The following is a 23,212-nucleotide window of genomic DNA, read 5'->3' on the forward strand; positions in this document are numbered from 1 at the left end:
TCCCAGTTGTGTGGGACTGGGGTGTTCGCTCGCTTTGTGGTAGAGTATCACTTCCTGTTCCTGCTCAAACACAGTGGTGTTTCTGAGTAGCTTATCTGCTTAGCAATTTAATTAAAAACTTTCTTTTTTCATAGTATAATCTTCACATGCTTCATCCGAAGCACACTTTCTGTGTACTCACTACCTAATTGAAGTATTCACTCACTGTCTCTGTACTGTTTTGCTAGCTTTGCTTAGCTCGTAGCCGACTCGTTAGCACCATGGCTACTTCACCTGTCCCTCCTGCACTTTCGTTCTCATTGTGTCAGATGTTTAGCTACTCCTCGGCCTCCTTTAGCAGTAATGATACTTGTAATAAATGTAGCATATTTGCAGCTGTGGAGGCCAGGATTACTGAATTGGAGACTCGGCTTCGCACCCTTCATTCACCCGTAGCTAGCCAGGCCCCTGTAGCTGGTGCAGCCGAAGATAGCGTAGGCCCCGCTAGCTGTTCCCCACAGTGTTGCCAACTTAGCGACTTTGTCGCTATATTTAGCGAGTTTTCAGACCCCTTAATGACTTTTTTTTCTAAAAAGCGACTAGCGACAAATCTGGCGACTTTTTCTGGTGTTATTGGAGACTTTTTTATGACGACTTTTTGACGTGAAAGCGCGTATCGCTTTAACTCTCAACAAGCAGCGGGTGCTGCCATGGGCACCTCGCCCGTTCCAAAGCGCTCACGGGCAGAGGATAGTCCTCCCCCAGCTGCTATCAGGGCAGAAGATGTCCACACCTATGCGTCCAAACTGCAAATGAATCACGCATGAGCAAAGCCGCTGCTCCCGCACTGACTGTAATGCAGTTAATTCTTCTTTTACTCTTATGCTGTTTTGTGGATCACAAAGTTTAAAACTACTTATAAACACACACACAAAGTAACTCTACCAGAGTGCCTATTTCGTGTCACTTTCGCCTATCCAAGCCCGGGGTAAAGGAGCAGGGTTGAAATTGTGACATTAACAAAAACAATAATTGCTAAAAGAAATTTAATTTGTAGTTCTAAATATACTAAATATACTCTAAATGCATAGGTTACAATTACATTAGCATGACCAATTATGCAAATTAGGCAATGATGTCATTTAGCGACTTCTAGCAATTTTAAGAAAAACCAATTGTGATTTTCAATACTGAGGAGTTGGCAACACTGGTTCCCCGGCAGACCCCAAGCAGCTGGAGAAAGAGGGCGGCTGGGTGACGGTGAGGAGGAAGCATAGTCCTAAACGGAAGCCCCAGGTACACCACCAACCTGTTCATGTGTCTAAGCGTTTTTCCCCACTCGGCGACACACCCGCCGGGGGTCAAACTCTGGTAATTGGTGATTCTGTTCTCAGACATGTGAAGCTAGAGACACTGGCAACCATAGTCAATTGTCTTCCAGGGGCCAGAGCAGGTGACATTGAAGGAAATTTAAAACTGCTGGCTAAGGGTAAATGTAAATTCAGTAAAATCATAATTCACGTCGGCAGTAATGACACCAAACTCTTAAGTTAGCTAAAGAGTTGGGATGCTGTGTAAGACATAAATAAAGCTAAAATACAAAGGTTTGGACACTGTTTTGCATGTTTCCCTACTGTAGGGGTCTCTGCAAGCATACAGGGCTCTGACAGGGTACAAGATGACAACTTTGGAATTCTACTAGAAACAGTCGATCATGTTTATTTGTCAAAGCTGAATCCAGGGCAAACTACGCTAAATTAGCATTTTTAGCTAACAGCTACAAGAAGCATAAAAGTTACCGTACGGCTATCAATTGTTAACATGACGCTTGTTCTTATACATGTAATACATTTATTACCAACCTGAGAGTTTATCCACTGGTCATGCAACATGACGAATGACTTCTGAAGTCTTAATTCAGCTCAAGATGCTGTAGATTCCCATCAGTAACACTTTCGGTCCGCTAGTAAAACGTAGTTCTGTTAATCTGCGCTCGTTTACTCTTGAACCGGAACCGGATGTAAGTCCCAAAAAACTGAATTTTGGAACTGAAATTGAATTGTAGAACTGAAACTGAATGGTGAGAAGTGAATCTTATTTGAGAGCTAAATTTTTAAAGGATAAAATACAGTTTCAAAGCAAATAAATTCATTTTCAAAAATAAAATTAAATTTCAATTTAGTGATGATCATTTTCAAACCAATAAATTGAATTTCAAATTAGGCTAATTCATATTCAGTTTTTTGAAGCACTTATTCAAGTTACAATTCAGATTCAATCCGAGCAATTCAAATTTAACTTATTCAAATTCAGTTTCTGATGGCACAGATTTCTGCCCATAGTTGAGTTCAGTCCAGAGTTGGGACCAGGAAGCAGAGTTGCAGTCTTACACGCCTCTCTGCAGCTTCTCTCCTCCTGCTACCCCCTAAAAAACCGATCTCCATTGAGACTGTGTCAGCTCCCAAGCAGACCAAAAAAAAACTAAACACCAGCAATAAACAACTTAAACATAAAAAATCACAAAGAAAGAACAATACAGTATCCACATCTGAATCAAAGAGTAAAACAGTGAAATGTGGATTATTAAATATTAGGTCTCTCTCCTCCAAGTCTCTGTTAGTACATGACTTAATAATTGATCAACAAATCGATTTACTCTGCCTTACAGAAACCTGGTTGCAGCAGGATGATTATGTTAGTTTAAATGAATCAACACCCCCGAGTCATTCTAACTACCATAAACCTCGAAGCACAGGCCGAGGGGGCGGTGTGGCAGCAATTTTTCACACCAGCCTATTAATCAACCAAAGACCCAGAGAGACTTTTAATTCATTTGAAAGCCTGATGCTTAGCCTCGTCCACGCCAGCTGTAAAACTCAGAAACCAGTCTTACTTGTTATCATCTATCATCCACCTGGGCCTTACACAGAGTTTCTCTCTGATTTCTCAGACTTTTTATCTGATTTAGTGCTCAGCTCAGATAAAATAATTATTGTGGGTGATTTTAACATCCATGTAGATGCTAAAAATGACAGCCTCAACATGGCATTTAATCTGTTATTAGACTCAATTGGCTTCTCTCAAACTGTAAAGAACCCACCCACCACTTTAATCACACTCTAGATCTCATTTTAACATATGGCATAGAAACTGAACATTTAACAGTGTTTCCTGAAAACCCTCTGCTGTCTGATCATTTCCTGATAACATTTACATTTACAATAATTGATTACACAGCAGTGGAGAGTAGACTTTATCACAGTAGATGTCTTTCTGAAAGTGCTGTAACTAAGTTTAAGAATATAATCCACCCACTGTTATCATCTTCAATGCCCTGTACCAACATAGAGCAGAGCAGCTATCTGAACGCTACTCCAACAGAGGTCGATTATCTTGTTAATAATTTTACCTCCTCACTACGTACGACTCTGGATACTGTAGCTCCTGTGAAAACTAAGGCCTCAAATCAGAAGTACCTGACTCCGTGGTATAATTCTCAAACACGTAGCCTAAAGCAGATAACTCGTAAGCTGGAGAGGAAATGGCGTGTCACAAATTTAGAGGATCATCATTTAGCCTGGAGAAATAGTTTGTTGCTTTATAAGAAAGCCCTCCGCAAAATGGTAAATGGCCTGTATTTATATAGCGCTTTAATAGTCCCTAAGGGCCCCAAAGCGCTTTACATATCCAGTCATCCACCCATTCACACACTGGTGATGGCAAGCTACATTGTAGCCACAGCCACCCTGGGGCGCACTGATAGAGGCGAGGCTGCCGGACACTGGCGCCACCGGGCCCTCTGACCACCACCAGTAGGCAACGGGTGAAGTGTCTTGCCCAAGGACACAATGACCGAGACTGTCCAAGCCGGGGCTCGAACCGGCAACCTTCCGATTACAAGGCGAACTCCCAACTCTTGAGCCACGATCGCCCACAAAGCGATTGCAAAGCCAGAACATCTTACTATTCATCACTGATTGAAGAAAATAAGAACAACCCCAGGTTTCTCTTCAGCACTGTAGCCAGGCTGACAAACAGTCAGAGCTCTACTGAGCCAACAATCCCTTTAACGTTAACTAGTAATGACTTCATGAACTTCTTCAGAAATAAAATTCTTATCATTAGAGAAAAAATTACCAATAATCATCCCACAGATGTAATATTATCTACAGCTACTCTTAGTACCACTGATGTTAAGTTAGACTCTTTTTCTCCAATTGATCTTTCTGAGTTAACTTCAATAATTAATTCCTCCAAACCATCAACGTGTCTTTTAGACCCCATTCCTACAAAACTGCTCAAAGAAGTCCTGCCATTAATTAATTCTTCGATCTTAAATATGATCAACCTATCTCTAATAATCGGCTATGTACCACAGGCCTTCAAGGTGGCTGTAGTTAAACCTTTACTTAAAAAGCATCTCTAGACCCAGCAGTCTTAGCTAATTATAGGCCAATCTCCAACCTTCCTTTCATATCAAACATCCTTGAAAGAGTAGTTGTCAAACAGCTAACAGATCATCTGCAGAGGAATGGCTTATTTGAAGAGTTTCAGTCAGGTTTCAGAGCTCATCACAGCACAGAAACAGCTTTAGTGAAGGTTACAAATGATCTTCTTATGGCCTCTGACAGTGGACTCATCTCTGTGCTTGTCCTGCTAGACCTTAGTGCTGCGTTCGATACTGTTGACCATAATATCCTATTACCGTGATTAGAACATGCTGTAGGTATTACAGGTACTGCACTGCAGTGGTTTGTATCATATCTATCTAATAGACTCCAATTTGTACATGTAAATGGAGAGTCCTCTTCACACACTAAGGTCAATTATGGTGTTCCACAGGGTTCAGTGCTAGGACCAATTCTATTTACATTATACATGCTTCCCTTAGGCAGCATCATTAGAAGACATAGCATACATTTTCACTGCTATGCAGATGACACGCAGCTCTATCTGTCCATGAAGCCAGGTAACACACACCAATTAGTTAAACTGCAGGAATGTCTTAAAGACATAAAGACCTGGATGGCCGCTAACTTTCTGCTTCTTAATTCAGATCAAACTGAAGTTATTGTACTCGGCCCTGAAAATCTTAGAAATATGGTATCTAAGCAGATTCTTACTCTGGATGGCATTACCTTGGCCTCCAGTAATGCTGTGAGGAACCTTGGAGTCATTTTTGACCAGGACATGTCCTTCAACGCACATATTAAACAAATATGTAAGACTGCTTTCTTCCATTTGCGCAACATCTCTAAAATTAGAAATATCCTGTCTCAGAGTGAAAAACTAGTTCATGCATTTATTACTTCCAGGCTGGACTACTGTAATTCTTTATTATCAGGATGTCCTAAAAACTCACTGAAAAGCCTTCAGTTAATCCAAAATGCTGCAGCAAGAGTCCTGACAGGGACTAGAAAGAGAGAGCAGATTTCTCCTGTTTTGGCTTCCCTTCATTGGCTTCCTGTTAAATCCAGAATTGAATTCAAAATCCTGCTCCTCACATACAAGGTCTTAAATAATCAGGCCCCATCTTATCTTAATGACCTTGTAGTACCATATCACCCTATTAGAGCACTTCGCTCTCGCACTGCAGGCTTACTTGTTGTTCCTAGAGTATTTAAAAGTAGAATGGGAGGCAGAGCCTTCAGTTTTCAGGCCCCTCTTCTGTGGAACCAGCTTCCAGTTTGGATTCAGGAGACAGACACTATCTCTACTTTCAAGATTAGGCTTCAAACTTTCCTTTTTGCTAAAGCATATAGTTAGGGCTGGACCTGGTGACCCTGAATCCTCCCTTAGTTATGCTGCAATAGACGTAGGCTGCCAGGGATTCCCATGATGCATTGAGTTTTTCCTTTCCAGTCACCTTTCTCACTCACTATGTGTTAATAGACCTCTCTGCATCGAATCATATCTGTTATTAATCTCTGTCTCTCTTCCACAGCATGTCTTTATCCTGTCTTCCTTCTCTCACCCCAACCGGTCACAGCAGATGGCCGCCCCTCCCTGAGCCTGGTTCTGCCGGAGATTTCTTCCTGTTAAAAGGGAGTTTTTCCTTCCCACTGTCGCCAAAGTGCTTGCTCATAGGGGGTCATATGATTGTTGGGTTTTTCTCTGTACCTATGAAGCGCCTTGAGGCGACTTTTGTTGTGATTTGGTGCTTTATAAATAAAATTGAATTGAATTGAATTGAATTGAATTGGTCAAACCAAGTAACCCCAAGCAGAGCTGTTGCCATCTTTGTGTTATTTGTGACATAGTGGCAAGTCACACTAAGGTACTCATCCAATTTAATGGAAGTGCACATATCAGCTGTAAGACCCACAAAATCAGCCACAGAGCCCCAGCAGCCACGGTCGATCACAGCCCCGGTGCAGAGAGCCCCCTCCGAGGAAACACTGGAGATATGACCTAATAAGAATATATACAGGATAAAGAGATAAAATAAATAAGAATGGGATACAATATAAATATAAATATAAATAGAGTAAGAAGATAAAAAATGAACAAGAGTAAAATCAATAAATATTAGGTAAAACCTAAATTAATAATATAAATAGAATAACAGGATAGAATAAATAAGCATAAAATAAATAAACGTTAGGTAAAAGCTAAATTAAAAAGGTGGGTCTTGAGCCTGTTCTTAAAAACATGTACGTTCTCTGCGGCCCTGAGCTCCTCCGGCAGGCTGTTCCACAGTCGAGGACCGAACCACTGAAAAGCTGCCTCTCCGTGAGTATGTGTCCTGACTTTAGGGACAATCAAAAGGCCAGTACCAGAGGACCTCAGGGTCCGCGAGGGTTCATATGGTAAAAGCAGATCTGAAAGATAAGAAGGCCCAAGACCATTAAGACATTTAAAAACCAATAAAAGAACTTTAAACTCGATCCTGAAACACACGGGGAGCCAATGCAGCGATTCTAACACCGGTGTAATGTGGGCCCGCCCTCTGGTCTTCGTCAGCACACGAACTGCAGAGTTTTGCAAAAGTTGCAAAGGTGAAATATTCTTTTTGGGGAGACCAGAGAGCAGGGCATTACAGTAATCAATGCGACTGGTAATACAAGCATGCATCAGCATCTCCGTGTTGGCCCGAGAGAGAATAGGGCGGACTCTGGCTATATTTTTTAGATGATAAAATCCAATTTTGGTTACGTGTTTAATATGAGGGGTAAAACCAAGCTCAGAGTCGAAAATAACACCCAGGTTTTTCACTTGTAGTGAAGGACATAGTGAAAATGTCTGTAATTTAGACAAGAGTTTCTCTCTCTGAGCCTCAGGACCAATAATTAAAACTTCAGTTTTGTCCTGGTTAAGCTGTAAAAAGTTTTCTGCCATCCAAGATTTTGTATCTAGAATACAGTTAAAAAGGGCATCCATTGGTCTGGTGTCATCAGGAGACACGGAGATATACAGCTGAGTGTCATCAGCGTAACTGTGTTAGTTCACTCCATGCCTCCTGATGACACCGCCAAGAGGGAGCATATACAAATTAAAAAGTACAGGGCCTAAAACCGACCCTTGAGGCACACCACATGTCATTTTATGGGTCATAGAGGAGCATGTATCCATACACACCATAAAAGTTCTGTCTGAGAGATAGGAAGTGAACCAGTTGTGTACAGCACCAGAGAGGCCCACCATGTGTTTCAGTCTGTTTAAAAGTATAGCATGGTCTACTGTATCAAAGGCTGCACTTATACCCAGTAGCACCAGGACTGAGAGCTTTTGGGAGTCCCAGTTACATCTAAGATCATTTAAAACCTTTAGGAGAGCGGTCTCTGTGCTGTGGTTCACCCTAAATCCAGACTGAAATATCTCCAGGATCTGTTTATCATTCAGAAAATCATTAATCTGAGTAAAAACAAGTTTTTCTAAAATTTTACAGAAGGTTGGTGGTTCAATCCCTCGCTGCCCCTGTCTGCAAGTTGCTCTCCAATGCATTCATCATAGTGGGAATGTTAGCTAGCAAAAGCTGAAAAGCAAAGAAGAAAGTGAATATGGCATGTTGTATAAAGCACTTTGAGTGCTCTGGGTTGTATATAAGACCTCTGAAGGTAAAGAATCTAAAATTATATACTGCTCAATTTAGTGTGACTATGGGGTAAGAATCCTTTTCTTCAACACTGACTAGAGATCTGTTTTTGGAAGACTACTGGCTTTAACCATTTTTAAGAATGTGATGAGAAAAAATGGTATGATGCTGATGTGTTTAATGCTTCTTCATGCGGGTGCTTGTGGATAGCTGCTCCCTGTAAGATGTCTCTGATTAGCTCTGTCAGAGTCTGATTCTGCTGCTGGATGATCAAAGAAGTACTGGAGGGAGTAGTCATAGTCTGTGAATCAGAGATTTGGAGGGCAAAGTTAGAATAGCCTCTGTGGTTGGTAGGACTGCAGGCAAACAAGGATTTGTCACATCCCATCTTTAGCTCTATTAACTTTTAATCTGGAGTGGTGTGAAACTCCATCATACTGTAATGCAGCATGTTCTGCCTTCTTCTTTTCTGATCTCCTCATAAAAATGTATAATTTCCCCTGTCACCATGGGAGAACTAGAGGACGGTATTAATGTCATCAAGAGAAACTGGAATGCTTGAAGTCCTTGGAGAATTTGTGCTTGTGGTTCATGCTGTAGTGGTAATGATTACACTGGTTATCGCTTCAGGAATAATTCACCTCAATGCAACCTCTGTGCTCCATTTCTGATCATATTTACAAAAAACTTCCATATTTTATGAGTTCAGCCTGAAAGAAAAGTATCAAAGGAAAAAATGGTGTTGATCCTCTTGAGGTTTGAATAAGAGTTTTCCCAAAATCCTCAACAGCAAAAATTTTAATTTCATTTGATTTTTAAAGTTTATTTAAAAAACTAACAACTAATTAAACAAAATTTAATTTCACCAAAAAAAAAAAAAAACATAAATCAGAAACTGAGTCACCAAAAAAATACAACAGTGACTAAATTATATTTCTCCAGGTTTGGTCCAGATTTCTTTTCGGCATTTTAATGGCAGGAATGTTACTTTTCAAATAATTAGGCACTTGCAATTGTAAATGATAAGAATAACTTAGTATGAAAATGCACAGATAATAATCTGTGCATTTTCATACAGATACATCTGTTATGATCTGGGCAGGTTGGGTTTTTTTTATCCCCTTTGTTTTTTTGTAATCCTTTGTTATCTCCGTCTCTCTTGGAGAATCAGGTGGAGTTGTGGGCTTCCACTTTCTTGCTGTCCCACCTGTGAGGCAGAGTTTCTCTCACTTGGGTTGTCCTTTCCATCAAACTTCTCTTATTTAAAGGCAGCAGTTTTCTACCATCATGTCATGATGATGGCAATCAGGTTTTCTTCGGTAGTGTTTCTTCCACCTGTCTCCTAGCTATCTGTTCCAAACCTGAGGAGTGTCGCTCTCACTGCAACCCATTCTCATTTGATCACCACACCTACAAAAGGAATTGCTTACCAGTAACTAACCTGCACTCTCTGTCTGTCGGTGTGCAACCTCTCCTGTGGAATCCGAATTGGTCCTAGCACTGAACCCTGTGGAACACCATAACTGACCTTAGTGTGTGAAGAGGACTCTCCATTTACATGTACAAATTGGAGTCTATTAGATAGATATGATACAAACCACTGCAGTGCAGTACCTGTAATACCTACAGCATGTTCTAATCGCTCTAATAGGATATTATGGTCAACAATATCGAACGCTGCACTGAGGTCTAGCAGGACAAGCACAGAGATGAGTCCACTGTCAGAGGCCATAAGAAGATCATTTGTAACCTTCACTAAAGCTGTTTCTGTGCTGTGATGAGCTCTGAAACCTGACTGAAACTCTTCAAATAAGCCATTCCTCTGCAGATGATCTGTTAGCTGTTTGACAACTACTCTTTCAAGGATGTTTGATATGAAAGGAAGGTTGGAGATTGGCCTATAATTAGCTAAGACTGCTGGGTCTAGAGATGCTTTTTAAGTAAAGGTTTAACTACAGCCAGCTTGAAGGCGTGTGTATGTAGCTGATTAAACTTAATATTGCTGTTCATTAAACACTATAAAACCAGTGTGAGTTATTATGACTATAATGGCCGAAAAGTAATGGATAACCAGCTGTATAAATGCAGACTTAACCAAATCAACCTGATAAAGACATCTTCACAGATTCAGAAGGTTGGGAACTATTTTTAGAATTTACACTACTTTTACTTAATTTAAATATTAGGCTAATATTCTGTCCTTTCATTTAAAACACCTCTGCTCCCCCAACCCCAAAACAGTCATTAACCTCTTTCATTCAACATTTCTTTAATTGTTTCCTGATTTACAGACATCTGGAAATGTTTCTGTTGTGTAAGTTGCAATTCTTATAACTGGCTCATTTCTTACAAAGTATTTGGGAACAATAATAATAGAAATTGTTCACAGTTGTACATTGGTGCTAAAGATAGAAAGGTAGTGCAACTGCAACCTGAAAATGTGTAGAATCACTCTGGTGAATGACCTGAGAAAAATGAGTATCAGTGTTAGTGAATTATGACATAGCTCGTTTCATATTCAGCAAAGACTTTCTTTTAAAGAACAAAGACAAAGCAGTCTCACAGTAGAGTAAGACAAATTAACTGCCTCAAGATTTCCTACTTGAATATCTCATGTCTGCATTTTCTTACAATCTGCTTTTAGAAGCTTTATTAGAGATAAAAAAAAAAAAGTCCTGGACAATTCTAATGCCTATATTTAAACTCCATCGAAACTGTACTTTCAGTCTGTTTTATGTGTGTAGTACTGAATGAGAATCAGAATCAGCATACTTTATTAATCCTAAGGAAATTATGTGGATTACAGTTGCTCCAGTACAGTAACAGTAACAGAAACAAACTGGACTATTTAACAATACAATATTGTTGGGCTCTTTTATGAGAGAAGACAATCCAAACTCAAAATATGACTTTATCTTTTCTTTGTTCAGGAAATTGTGCTTGTGTTCATAAGGTTTCTCCATGTAACTGTCTAATAGTAGGTGTGGGGAGCCATAGCCCCGCCCCCCAGGACATGAAGCAGTCATGGAGGAGATCCAGGCCTCAGACATCTGGAGGCCCTCCAAGGAGAGAGAGAGAGAGCCCAAGGAGAACCAGCGGAGGGGCAGTTGCACCACCCACCTAGAAAAGAGCTGAGGAGAGCCCCAGACAGGGGTCAGCCAGCAGCCACGGTGCAGAAGCTACAGGGGGCCGTGGCCACGAGGCCACAGGCTCCACCGGGAGCCGGCTACACCAGAGCGGAAGGAGCCCCAGGCCTGAAGATCTGAGGGCCCTCCACACCCCGGAAGGACACCGACAGAGACATGGGGCCAAGCTCCGCCAAACAGCCGCCGGGGGTCAGCCAGTGAGTGTCTAAGCTGTGGAATTAAATTGAGGCACAGGTGGCCAGGAGGGGACACAAAAACAGCAGCCACTCGCTGCTTGTGAGCTGCCACTTGGACCTTGACATGTTATTATTACTTAACCATGACAGAGATGCAATATAAACAGTGGTTTTCCAGTTTTAATTAAGTGTTTAATTAATGGGTTAGTATCATTGTAAGCCCATTATCTAAATTATACATATTAAAAAATGATCATCTCATTAGTCATTTAGCCATGCCTCACACGATCCTGACAGGTCGTGAGTAAAACGACCTAAGATAATCCAGGGTTAGACTGAATTAATACAAATTTAATAATGCATTTTAATTTCTACAGGCATTAAATAAAGTTTATAAATTGTAAAGTAAAACGTTTCCCGCCTTGACTTAAGCTTTTTTGTTAAAGTGCCGTCACTCAGTGACTCACTGAGTAATATAAAAATATAGATTGTAGTCACAGGCTTATTGTCAGTTAGACGCTCAAATTAGCATTCCTGTTGTTATTCACTTACAGCCTGTGAACTATACAGCAACTAGCAAATGTTACATCTTAGAAAGATTTAGAAACCTAGAAAGGTTTTCTTCAAGTATTCTTTGGGGTATCCAGTAATCTCACTAACGTAAAGGTAACAGAGTCTTTGAAAAGAAGCCATTTAGCAACTATACTATTTCTCTTGGTGTTGGATAAAACTGATGTGAAGTATAAATATTATGCATGTTCACTACCTCCATGTGCAAGCTCACCACTGTGGCATCACTTCTTTATTTCCAGTAAGAAAGTACCATTAGAACTAAAGTGAAGGAACCGAATGTTGTATTTTTAAAAGCACATTATTTTCCCATTCTTGCCTGTTATGGCATTTCAGTGCTCAAAGCTCTCCTGTATTTTTCATTTCATATTGTAGGCATTGCCAAAAACCAAAGGTAGTCACTGTGGCACTAACTTGTTGCTTTATTGCAGTTTCAGTGTATCAAGTATTATTAGAAAGTACACGCAAGCTTGATTCTCACTTTATACCAGAGTCCAAAGGCATGCATGGTCAAAAAATGGCAATCGATGCTTTTTGCCAATAAGATAAACTTCAATGCAATTCAGTTTTATTTATATAGCTCCAAATCACAACAAGAATCACCTCAAGGTGCTTAATATTCTGAGGTAGAGACCACACAATAATACAGAGAAAACTCCAACAATCATATGACCCCCTATGAGCAAGCACTTTGGCGACAGTGGGAAGGAAAAACTCCCTTTGAACAGGAAGAAACCTCCGGCAGAACCAGGTTCGGGGAGGGGCGGGGCCATGTGCTGTAAGCAGTGTATGGAAGTGCAGTATGAATATCTTTGAAAAGGATAGAAGAACCTTGTAGTGTGGTCATATGAAAATGCTAGGCAGTATGCTCCAGATCAGCATTAATGGCGGAATTAAAAGCTTTTAAAAATTGATTTAGAATTTGATGAGCTGTCTTTGTGCTATTTTTCATGACAGAAAGGGTCTGAATCATTTGAAGATGTTTACATTCACATTTTACAAAGTGCTATAAATGTGCACTTTCAGTATATTTAATCATCATCATTTAGTGACATGCTGTGTATTTGAAAAAAACCTGGGTCAGTTTGCAGGTTTACTGTTAGTAGACGGATAACTTGTAAACATTAAACATGAATGCCTTTGGAAATTGTTATTTTCTTATCTTTCAGAAATTGTGGAAGTACTTTTTTACCTCCTGCTGAAAGAGCTCGTCGCTGATATCATCCTCTCTGCTTACAATATTTACAGTCTTTTAAGCTGAAGGAAGCATCACTGACATACAGCACTGTCTCCTTCTGGTTTGCTCTGGTCATGGTAGCAGGAATATGAAATCAATAGAAGCTTCTCTCCTGGAGGCCCTCGATGACTGATTTGGCTCCCTCTCTGTGGCTGTCTAGGCATTAAATCTATCTTCCACTTCAGTGAAAGAGCTCTCATGCACTCCTGGCCTTGGAAGTGCTGAATGTCACGACCCTTTATTATCTAGACAAGAGAGATCTTCAAGCAGCTTCTCCTTCTGCTAACTTGTAAGTGACATATGAACGTGTGCTGTCTCCTGAAAAAGAAGGTAATTTTGAAATGTGCTGCATCGACCTTAACTTTAAACTGGCCCACTTAAACTTGACACTAGGTTCTCGTTTTATTTCAGCAGGCCAGGTCTTTTCTAAAATGTTTCTCCCTCCACTCCACAACTTTGAGAGCAGATTGACTTATCCGACTCTACCACAGCAATTTCTGCAGCTCTGGAGTTATCAGCTGCAAGATTTAATCCCGACAAAACTATTCCAGAGCAACAGTTAACAATGTGTACATAGAGAGCTGTTTTTAAGTTTTTGCATAGTACTTCAACCATAACAGTCCATACTGAGAGCCTCATTCATTTATATTTACACTGCAGTATAAAAACTATATCAAGCATTTGTCGAGTTGAGGCACGAAAGTGTTAAATTGTGAAAAACAATATTCACCTAAGAGCAAATAAAAGTTTACTGCTTGTAACTTTACAATCTAGTATTAAATGAATATCTCAAGGTCCAGAATAGTAAAGATTTAATCTCAATCATACATCAGCGCTGATTATAAAAAATGAAATTTCGCTTACGTTTTAAAAACTGAGTTCTGAGCTAAAATGACTAAAATGACTCCGCTTATTAATGAATAGAAGCACTTGTGGATTCTCAGAACACTTGCAGTTTACCTGCCTTATAACTAAATACCTTATGTATTCAGATTGTTTATTCAGTCTCCCCTCAGTGTGCTGGCTTATTTGAGTTTTGTATTGAAAGTCTAAGACAAAACCTTCTTGAACTGTAGCGCTGGAAAAGGAAGGGATGTTGTAAAAGAGACTGGAAGAAGCCATTGAAGACACTTTAATTAACTGCTGAAGCTGAATTATGGATCTTTAGAATTTTCTTTTTCATGGAATTTTAGATACAGAGGGCAAAAAAATGTTCCACATTAAGCAGCCCCCGAAACATAGAGAGTCTAATTATTTTTACTTTCGGTAATACAGTAAAATATATACACTTTAATATCAAATGTTTTAAGTAATTTAGCTACTTCACTGATTTACTTCCTTCACCACGGACATTTCACTTTAGGTCTAAACAGATATGACTTTTATTACAAGAATTTGTCAGTTAAACAAGTTTCCACTTCATGGCCTATAATTTACATATATTACACAGACGAAAGTGGATTTCTGATAAACACACAGCGAGAGAGGGAGACAGCAGATTGAAAGTATTCCCTGGGAAAGTCTGCAAAAATATTTAGTAAGGAGATAAGGACAGACTCATATGTATATCCAGGGTTTGTAAGGCAGCAGAAATTTCTGCCTTATTTTTTCATTTTATCATTTAACTCGGAGCGTCCAGTCTGTATGCTGAGGAATTAAAGGCACCATCAAAGACACTAACAGTGAGTCACTTGCTTTTTTTTTTAACTAATATCCAGTATGTGTGCTGAGGGCGATGTGCTGAATTATGATCACTGAACTCATTTATTACATACACTTGACAATACTCAGAATATATCCATGTGGACCCTTTACAATCCATAGGTTCTTATAGTTGGTACCCAGCCAAAAAGGTCCAATCCCATAGCAACTGCAATCTAATCAATAAAAGCTCATTAAATGCATTGAAAATTTTGTTCAGTAAATGTAAAAATCACTAAAACAAATCAAGTTTTATACTGTATAAAAAGTGTACGTAGCCACAGCCAAATGGCACCGCTGGTTTTTAATGTTAGCTGTAGGAACTTCATTAGAAAGACAAATTCTGCTTTGTGTGTGCATCCATGATGATGTATGTGTGCTTGGGTATCTAGCATTAATGTAATATCTGCTCTGGCAAGCTGGTTTTAAAGGGAGGGGGACAGCATGTTTGGGTACAGTCACTCTTTAATCATACTTTACTTTAAAGAAAAATAAGAATCACAGTTTGTCTTACAGGATTAATTTAATAATTTTGAGGTCTTCGTGTTGTTTTACATTTTATAAAATCTGAATGTTTGTGAAATTTTTAAATAGATCAATGTCAGCATGTTAAATGGAAAGTTTAGTTGGGATATACTTACTGTACTTATACGCACATAAACAGAATTGCGGGTATAACAAGAAAAGTCAGGCAAATGCATGCTGCCTGCACTTGAAGTTGCTAGGCAACCAGCTGCTCTGAATAAACTCTTGTTTGTCCCAAACAGCTAATTGAATTTCTTGTCAGGGCGTGTTGTGCAGATACCTTAGAATGAACATTTTACAACACTGCAGATATGTCATTCAAACCAGGAAGTATTTCTAGTTCTTGAAATATCACAATGCTCTGCAGGTATGATGGGCAGGCGCTGCAGAGACGCCATGATGGCAATAATAATAATGTTATTCCCTCCAGCTGGACAACTTACTCTACCACTGATGATGTCATTTTAAATATTGCTTAGTTGAAATGTAAAACTGGAACTGAGTCTGCACATAACACTACAAGCACTGATGTTCTGAGTGACATCCACTATAGATGAAATAGTGATATTGGAGCTGAGCTTTTCCCCCCTGCATTAAATACATTAGGAGCCATAGTGAGCCTGTAGACTGTGAAGCCTGGGAGTACTCTTATTGGTAGCGCTTTCTATTACAGCTCAGCAATAAAGTGATAATAGTAGGGTAACAAGGCAGAAACAAGAACAGCATAATGTGGTAATTTCTAAGTTATTACAACTCAATTACCAAAGTAATAACCATTTAATATTCAAGTAATATCATGGTAGCAACAGTGGTTGCAGTTGAATAATATTACACTAAAATGTATGTAATTTGTTAATAAGAACCGCAAAACTGGGGTGGTAATATTGTGGAAATACAGCTTCATAATAAAGTGATAGTAATAGTAGCCAGCAATTTAATACCATGGTCGTGATAGCTTATTAACATCATCATTGACTGACCCCGAACCATCCAAAGATCCAGCCTCTCCTGCAGCAAGTAGCACCGCCCACTGCATACTGAAAAATTAGAAGTTTTAAAAGAAAAACAATGTTAAAGCAAGTGTGATGTAGTTGGCAGTTCTTTGAGCAACAGTTTCACAGATAAGGACTGTCCTACTGAAAAAAGGCATCATTATAATTTCTGCATAAAGTAAAATAATTAATTCATCTTTTTCCTTTCCTGTTCAAATGAACATATTGGACTATTGAATGTCTATCATTAGAAATAAACCACCACAAAATTCACTGGGGGTAGATAGCTACATTCTGATTATACCACACCTCTAACCCCCTCACATAAACTGTTGAAACTGGAGTGCTTAATCTTTGGGCGAATACATATAGGTCTTATTGGAAAGTATAATTAACACATTTAGTTCTTTATCCATGTTTACAATAAAAATGGTCAGCTTATATCACGACAACCTTACTTTTATGCAACCTTAGTTTTTACAGCTACTGCAAGTATTATTAGCTAAGCTAACGTTAGCTACTAACCAATGACTGTAGAAAATATGGACGACACGACTCCACTTCCTCCCACTGTGCAAAAGTGAAGCCAAAATATCCCGGATCTGGGAGACACCATCTTGCAAACTCAGACTCTGCGCAGTAGTAACCACAGGTGGAGCTGTGGTATGGAACCCCCGCCCACAGACATCCGTCAGTACAACCCACTCTTAACTTTTACGTACCCTGGCCATTTTCCCGCTGTCGTTAGTAAAAAATAAGTAAAGTTTTTTTTTGTTTTTTGGTTCTTTTTAGCAATATCAACATACCTGTTAAAACTTTGTGCATAGCTAAATTATCAATATATGCAGTCTTTGGTTAGAACCATCATGACTCAACATGCTAGCAAAAGGCAGTTAATGCTACACCCCTGCTTTTGCAAATGTATTTTCAATCATTATTTTTATTCTTCTGTTAGACTAAGAATGAGAAATGGAGACTTCAACATCAGCGTCTTCTGCCCAAGCAAACAGTAAGTGTAATATGATGGCTATAGCTGGAAATCAGATAAAGTCTTTGAAACTTGCTATTTCAACTTCTTTGAGCGGGTTTAAATGTTTACATTAGGGATGCACCGATACCGATACCGGTATCTGGTATCGGCCTCGATACCACATTTTCTGAAGTACTCCTACTCATTAAAAGTCCCCTAATACCGGGGACCGATACCACAGTCTGAGAAATGTCTATGTTTGAGCGGCGTGTAAGGGGTTAATCACAGGCGCCGAGTGCCCGCCCCCAGGCCCCGGCTGCAGCTCAGAGTGGGGAGAAGGCGAGGCGAGACATGTCAGCCGTGTGGAACTATTTCAAAGTGAATGAAGACGACAAAAGAAAGGCGGACTGCAAATTCTGCTCAGCGAAGTTGTCCAGAGGAGGCTCAAAAGGTAGCGCATTTAACACAAGTAATTTAATCAAGCACCTAAAATCCCAACACGACAACGAGTACAAAGAGTTTACCCACGCTTCTAAACCAACACAACCCACGCTGCAGCAAACTCTTGCAAGATGAGAAAAAAATGTCCAGAGACAATCCACATGCTGTGAAAATAACACAGGCAATTATCGAGTACATTGCATTGAGTGACCAGCCACTCTCGGAGGTAGAAAATGTGGGATTCCTGCGTCTCCTCCATGTTCTGGAGCCCAGATATGATGTCCCAAGCCGCCGCTACATGACTGACACGGAGCTGCCTAAACTACACGACTCCGTGAAAAAACATACCCAAAGCCTACTGCAAGCCTCCTCTGCGTTTAGTTTCACCACGGATATTTGGACAAGCAGTGTTAGCCCCGTGTCGCTAATTAGCCTAGCCGCCCAGTGGATAGACGAGAGTTTCACGCCGCAACGAGCCATATTACATGCGAAACAATTCCGCGGCTTGCATACCAGCCAGGCTATAGCGCATGTGTTTGAGGAAATGCTCCAGACATGGGGTATACCTAAAACATCAGTACATGTTGTGCTTCGTGACAGACGCGCTGGAACAGCACGTATTACATGCTCCAGTCCCTCATTGAGCCAAAGCGAGTGCTGGGGGTGTATGTGTCCGAGCATGAACTCCCTGACTATCTCACCGCTCACCAATGGGCTCTTATGGAGACGACTGTTGCCATCCTCGCCCCCTTTGAGGAACTAACTAAAAAAGTGAGCAGCTATGACACACTAGCCTCTGATGTCATCCCAGCTGTGACTGTGCTAGTGAGACTTCTAAACAGAGAAACAGACGAGGGCCACGGCGTCAAGACAATGAAAGCAACCTTACTGGCAGCTGTCAAGAAGCGCTTCAGTGACGTCGAGACCAACCCACTGTACAGGGAGTGCAGAATTATTAGGCAAGTTGTATTTTTGAGGAATAATTTTATTATTGAACAACAACCATGTTCTCAATGAACCCAAAAAACTCATTAATATCAAAGCTGAATGTTTTTGGAAGTAGTTTTTAGTTTGTTTTTAGTTTTAGCTATTTTAGGGGGATATCTGTGTGTGCAGGTGACTATTACTGTGCATAATTATTAGGCAACTTAACAAAAAACAAATATATACCCATTTCAATTATTTATTTCTACCAGTGAAACCAATATAACATCTCCACATTCACAAATATACATTTCTGACATTCAAAACCAAAACCAAAACAAATCAGCGACCAATATAGCCACCTTTCTTTGCAAGGACACTCAAAAGCCTGCCATCCATGGATTCTGTCAGTGTTTTGATCTGTTCACCATCAACATTGCGTGCAGCAGCAACCACAGCCTCCCAGACACTGTTCAGAGAGGTGTACTGTTTTCCCTCCGTGTAAATCTCACATTTGATGATGGACCGCAGGTTCTCAATGGGGTTCAGATCAGGTGAACAAGGAGGCCATGTCATTAGTTTTTCTTCTTTTATACCCTTTCTTGCCAGCCACGCTGTGGAGTACTTGGACGCGTGTGATGGAGCATTGTCCTGCATGAAAATCATGTTTTTCTTGAAGGATGCAGACTTCTTCCTGTACCACTGCTTGAAGAAGGTGTCTTCCAGAAACTGGCAGTAGGACTGGGAGTTGAGCTTGACTCCATCCTCAACCCGAAAAGGCCCCACAAGCTCATCTTTGATGATACCAGCCCAAACCAGTACTCCACCTCCACCTTGCTGGCGTCTGAGTCGGACTGGAGCTCTCTGCCCTTTACCAATCCAGCCACGGGCCCATCCATCTGGCCCATCAAGACTCACTCTCATTTCATCAGTCCATAAAACCTTAGAAAAATCAGTCTTGAGATATTTCTTGGCCCAGTCTTGACGTTTCAGCTTGTGTGTCTTGTTCAGTGGTGGTCGTCTTTCAGCCTTTCTTACCTTGGCCATGTCTCTGAGTATTGCACACCTTGTGCTTTTGGGCACTCCAGTGATGTTGCAGCTCTGAAATATGGCCAAACTGGTGGCAAGTGGCATCTTGGCAGCTGCACGCTTGACTTTTCTCAGTTCATGGGCAGTTATTTTGCGCCTTGGTTTTTCCACACGCTTCTTGCGACCTTGTTGACTGTTTTGAATGAAACGCTTGATTGTTCGATGATCACGCTTCAGAAGCTTTGCAATTTTAAGACTGCTGCATCCCTCTGCAAGATATCTCACTATTTTTGACTTTTCTGAGCCTGTCAAGTCCTTCTTTTGACCCATTTTGCCAAAGGAAAGGAAGTTGCCTAATAATTATGCACACCTGATATAGGGTGTTGATGTCATTAGACCACACCCCTTCTCATTACAGAGATGCACATCACCTAATATGCTTAACTGGTAGTAGGCTTTCGAGCCTATACCGCTTGGAGTAAGACAACATGCATGAAGAGGATGATGTGGACAAAATACTCATTTGCCTAATAATTCTGCACTCCCTGTACTTCATCTCCACCATACTTAACCCAAGGTAAAGTCTGTGTGCTATAGGTATTCAATGATAAACTACAGTACTATATGTAAGATTAATTTCCATCTGAAAAATTATATTATATTTTTGTAACTAAAATACACAAATACAAATATATGCAATATATATAATATGAAATATATTTCCCTTATTACTACCAGAAAGCCAAATGGCTGGCATTTGTGACAGTGGTTTAGGGGAAACTAAAATCAGTCCTATTTTCCACATATTAATACATTCATGAATTTTGTTCAGGTTTAAAGATCGCTTCTTCTCCAACAACACTGCTCCGGAGGCCAAGCTGCACCTGAAGCAGGAGCTGTAGATGATGTCCAGAGCTGAGGCAGAGGGGAGTTGGGCAGAATCTGCAGAACCTCCTGCTAAACTGTTCCTCAAGGCCCAGGCCAGCACTAGCAGCAGTCTGGACACTGTATTTGAAGAAATCGCTAAGGAGCAGCCCCAGGCAGCACAGCCGCTGGCAGCAGGTGCTGCCATTGAGCTCGACACATACCTCGGAGAGGTCCCAAGCCCTCGTGAAGACAGTCCTCTGAAGTACTGGGGTGTCAACAAAATCAGGTTCCCCACTTTGGCTAAAATGGCGCATAAATACCTCTTAGCCCCATGTAGCAGTGTGGAAAGTGAAAGGCTTTTTAGCTCAGTGTCACACATTATAGATGAAAACAGAAACAGGCTGACTGCTGATAATGCAGAAAAGCTACTTTTCTTTAAAAAAAAACCTGCCACTCACTTTTTCTAAATAGGCTCCATTAAGTGAGTCGTTTTAGACTTGATGTTAATACCTACCTCAGTTGCACTGACTGCCACAGTTCTATGTTGGTGGATATTGTTAGTTTATTCAAATATTGTGCACTAAATAGCAAAGATGTTTATTAATGCCCCTTGTGTTGTCCAAAGCGGCAGAGTTTACAACAAACTGAAAAAAATACTTGAGTTGCACTGTCACTGTTTAATTTTTTTTACAATTATTTATTCTGTAATATGTTGCATACAACATGCTTTTCATTTTAAATAAATGTTCTTAATTCCAAACTAGTCCCTTGTTTTTTTGTTAAATTATATGACTGAAGCTTTTACCTGTAAATTTAAATCATGTTTTTATTAAGTACTCGGTATCGGCGAGTACTGAAGTGCCAGTACAGTGGAACCCCGACTTACAAAATTAATTCGTTCCAGAGGGTCTTTCGTAAGTCAAAATTTTTGTAAGTCGAAGCACCTTTTTCCATCGCCACATTAAAGCTAAAACTTACACTTACGTTGATTAATGTACGGGCATTTTCGTTACGCGGGCATTTTGCCGTACCACGGGCAGAAATATTGCGTTTAAGTGCCTTCGTAACTTGAATTTTTCGTTAAATGGGGTCTTCGTAAGCCGGGGCTCCACTGTACTCGTACTCGTTTTCCAAAAAAGTGGTATCGGTCCATGCCTAGTTTACATTAAAGCTTAATATATAATAAACTGGCACTATAGCTTTGTTAATTACAAAAATCGTGAATATCTGCAGAAATTCTCGGATGACTCTGCCATTGTGGGCTGTATCAGGGATGGACAGGAGGAGGAGTACAGGAGTGTGGTGGACAGCTTTGTCGAGTGGTGTGAGCTAAACCACCTACAACTTAACATCACAAAGACAAAAGAACTGATTATGGACTTTAGGAGGCAGGCTCCTCCTCCTACCCCTGTCACCATCAGTGGGGCTGATGTGGAGATAGTTGAGGACTACCGGTACCTGGGGGTACACTTGGACTGTAAACTGGACTGGACCAAGAACACCAATGCTATCTTCAAAAAAGGGCAGAGTCGGCTTTTCCTAATGAGGCGACTCAGGTCCTTCAATGTTGGTAGGAAAATGCTGACCATGTTCTACCACTCGGTGTTGGAGAGCGTCGTGTTCTTTGCAGCTGTGTGCTGGGGAAGTGGGGTGAAGACAGCTGATGCCAACAGGCTGAACAAGCTGATTAAAAAGGCTGGTTCTGTCCTGGGTGTCAGACTGGAGAACCTGGAGGAGGTGTCTGAGAGGAGAATGCTAAAAAAGCTTCTTTCTATCATAGACAACCCCTCCCACCCCATGCACGCCCCCATGATGGACCATCGGAGCAAACGCAGCAAAAAACTCATTGCCCCGAAATGCAGAACTGACCGCCACAGTAAATCCTTTGTGCCGGTGCCAATAAGACTGTATAACTCTTCCTCACTCTGTAGGTGATTTTCCTGAGACTATTACCAATGTTATTCTGTTCCCTTTCAGACCGTGCAATATTACCCAACAGTACCTTATTGAATATTTGTTTCATCCCCCCATCATACGCTGCTACTCCGTTTATTCTATTGCACAATACTTTGTCACTTTCTAGAATCGCCTGCACTGATAGTTATTTATTCACCAGGATATAGTTATATATATTACTTCGTTAGAGTTATTCGATACTATGTCTTGCACTATCCTACTGTATATTACTGTACACTACTATTCTTATTGTATATCTTATATCTTATTCATCTGTTCCTCTGTCTCTCCTGCTGCTTTGAGCATGTACATGACAAAAGAATTTCCCTCGGGATAAATAAAGTTATTGGTAAATGGCCTGTATTTATATAGCGCTTTTCTAGTCCCTAAGGACCCCAAAGCACTTTACATATCCAGTCATTCACCCATTCACACACACATTGGTGATGGCAAGCTACGTTGTAGCCACAGCCACCCTGGGGCGCACTGGGGGCTCGGTCTTCTCTGGCACAGCTGGCTGCCGGCAGAGCCCGCGGGGACGTCACTGCAACCCCCTCTGGCCTCTGCTCCGTGGCTGCTGGGTGACCCCTCGTCTGGGGCTCTCCTCAGCTCTTCCCAGGAGGGTGGCATGGTTGCCCCTTTGGTGATCCTCCTTGGGTCCTTG

General features: G+C 40.7%; 1 long non-coding RNA gene across 1 annotated transcript; it reads left to right on the top strand.

Annotated features, from left to right (window-relative positions):
- Positions 1-20,213: 20,213 nt before the first annotated feature.
- On the top strand, positions 20,214-21,038 carry LOC112843949 (uncharacterized). Its single transcript, XR_003216508.1, has 2 exons — positions 20,214-20,302; positions 20,558-21,038. It is a non-coding gene; the product is annotated as an uncharacterized LOC112843949 (long non-coding RNA).
- Positions 21,039-23,212: the final 2,174 nt, after the last annotated feature.

The sequence above is a fragment of the Oreochromis niloticus genome, linkage group LG23 (assembly GCF_001858045.2).
Source record: "Oreochromis niloticus isolate F11D_XX linkage group LG23, O_niloticus_UMD_NMBU, whole genome shotgun sequence".
Lineage (NCBI taxonomy): Eukaryota > Metazoa > Chordata > Actinopteri > Cichliformes > Cichlidae > Oreochromis > Oreochromis niloticus.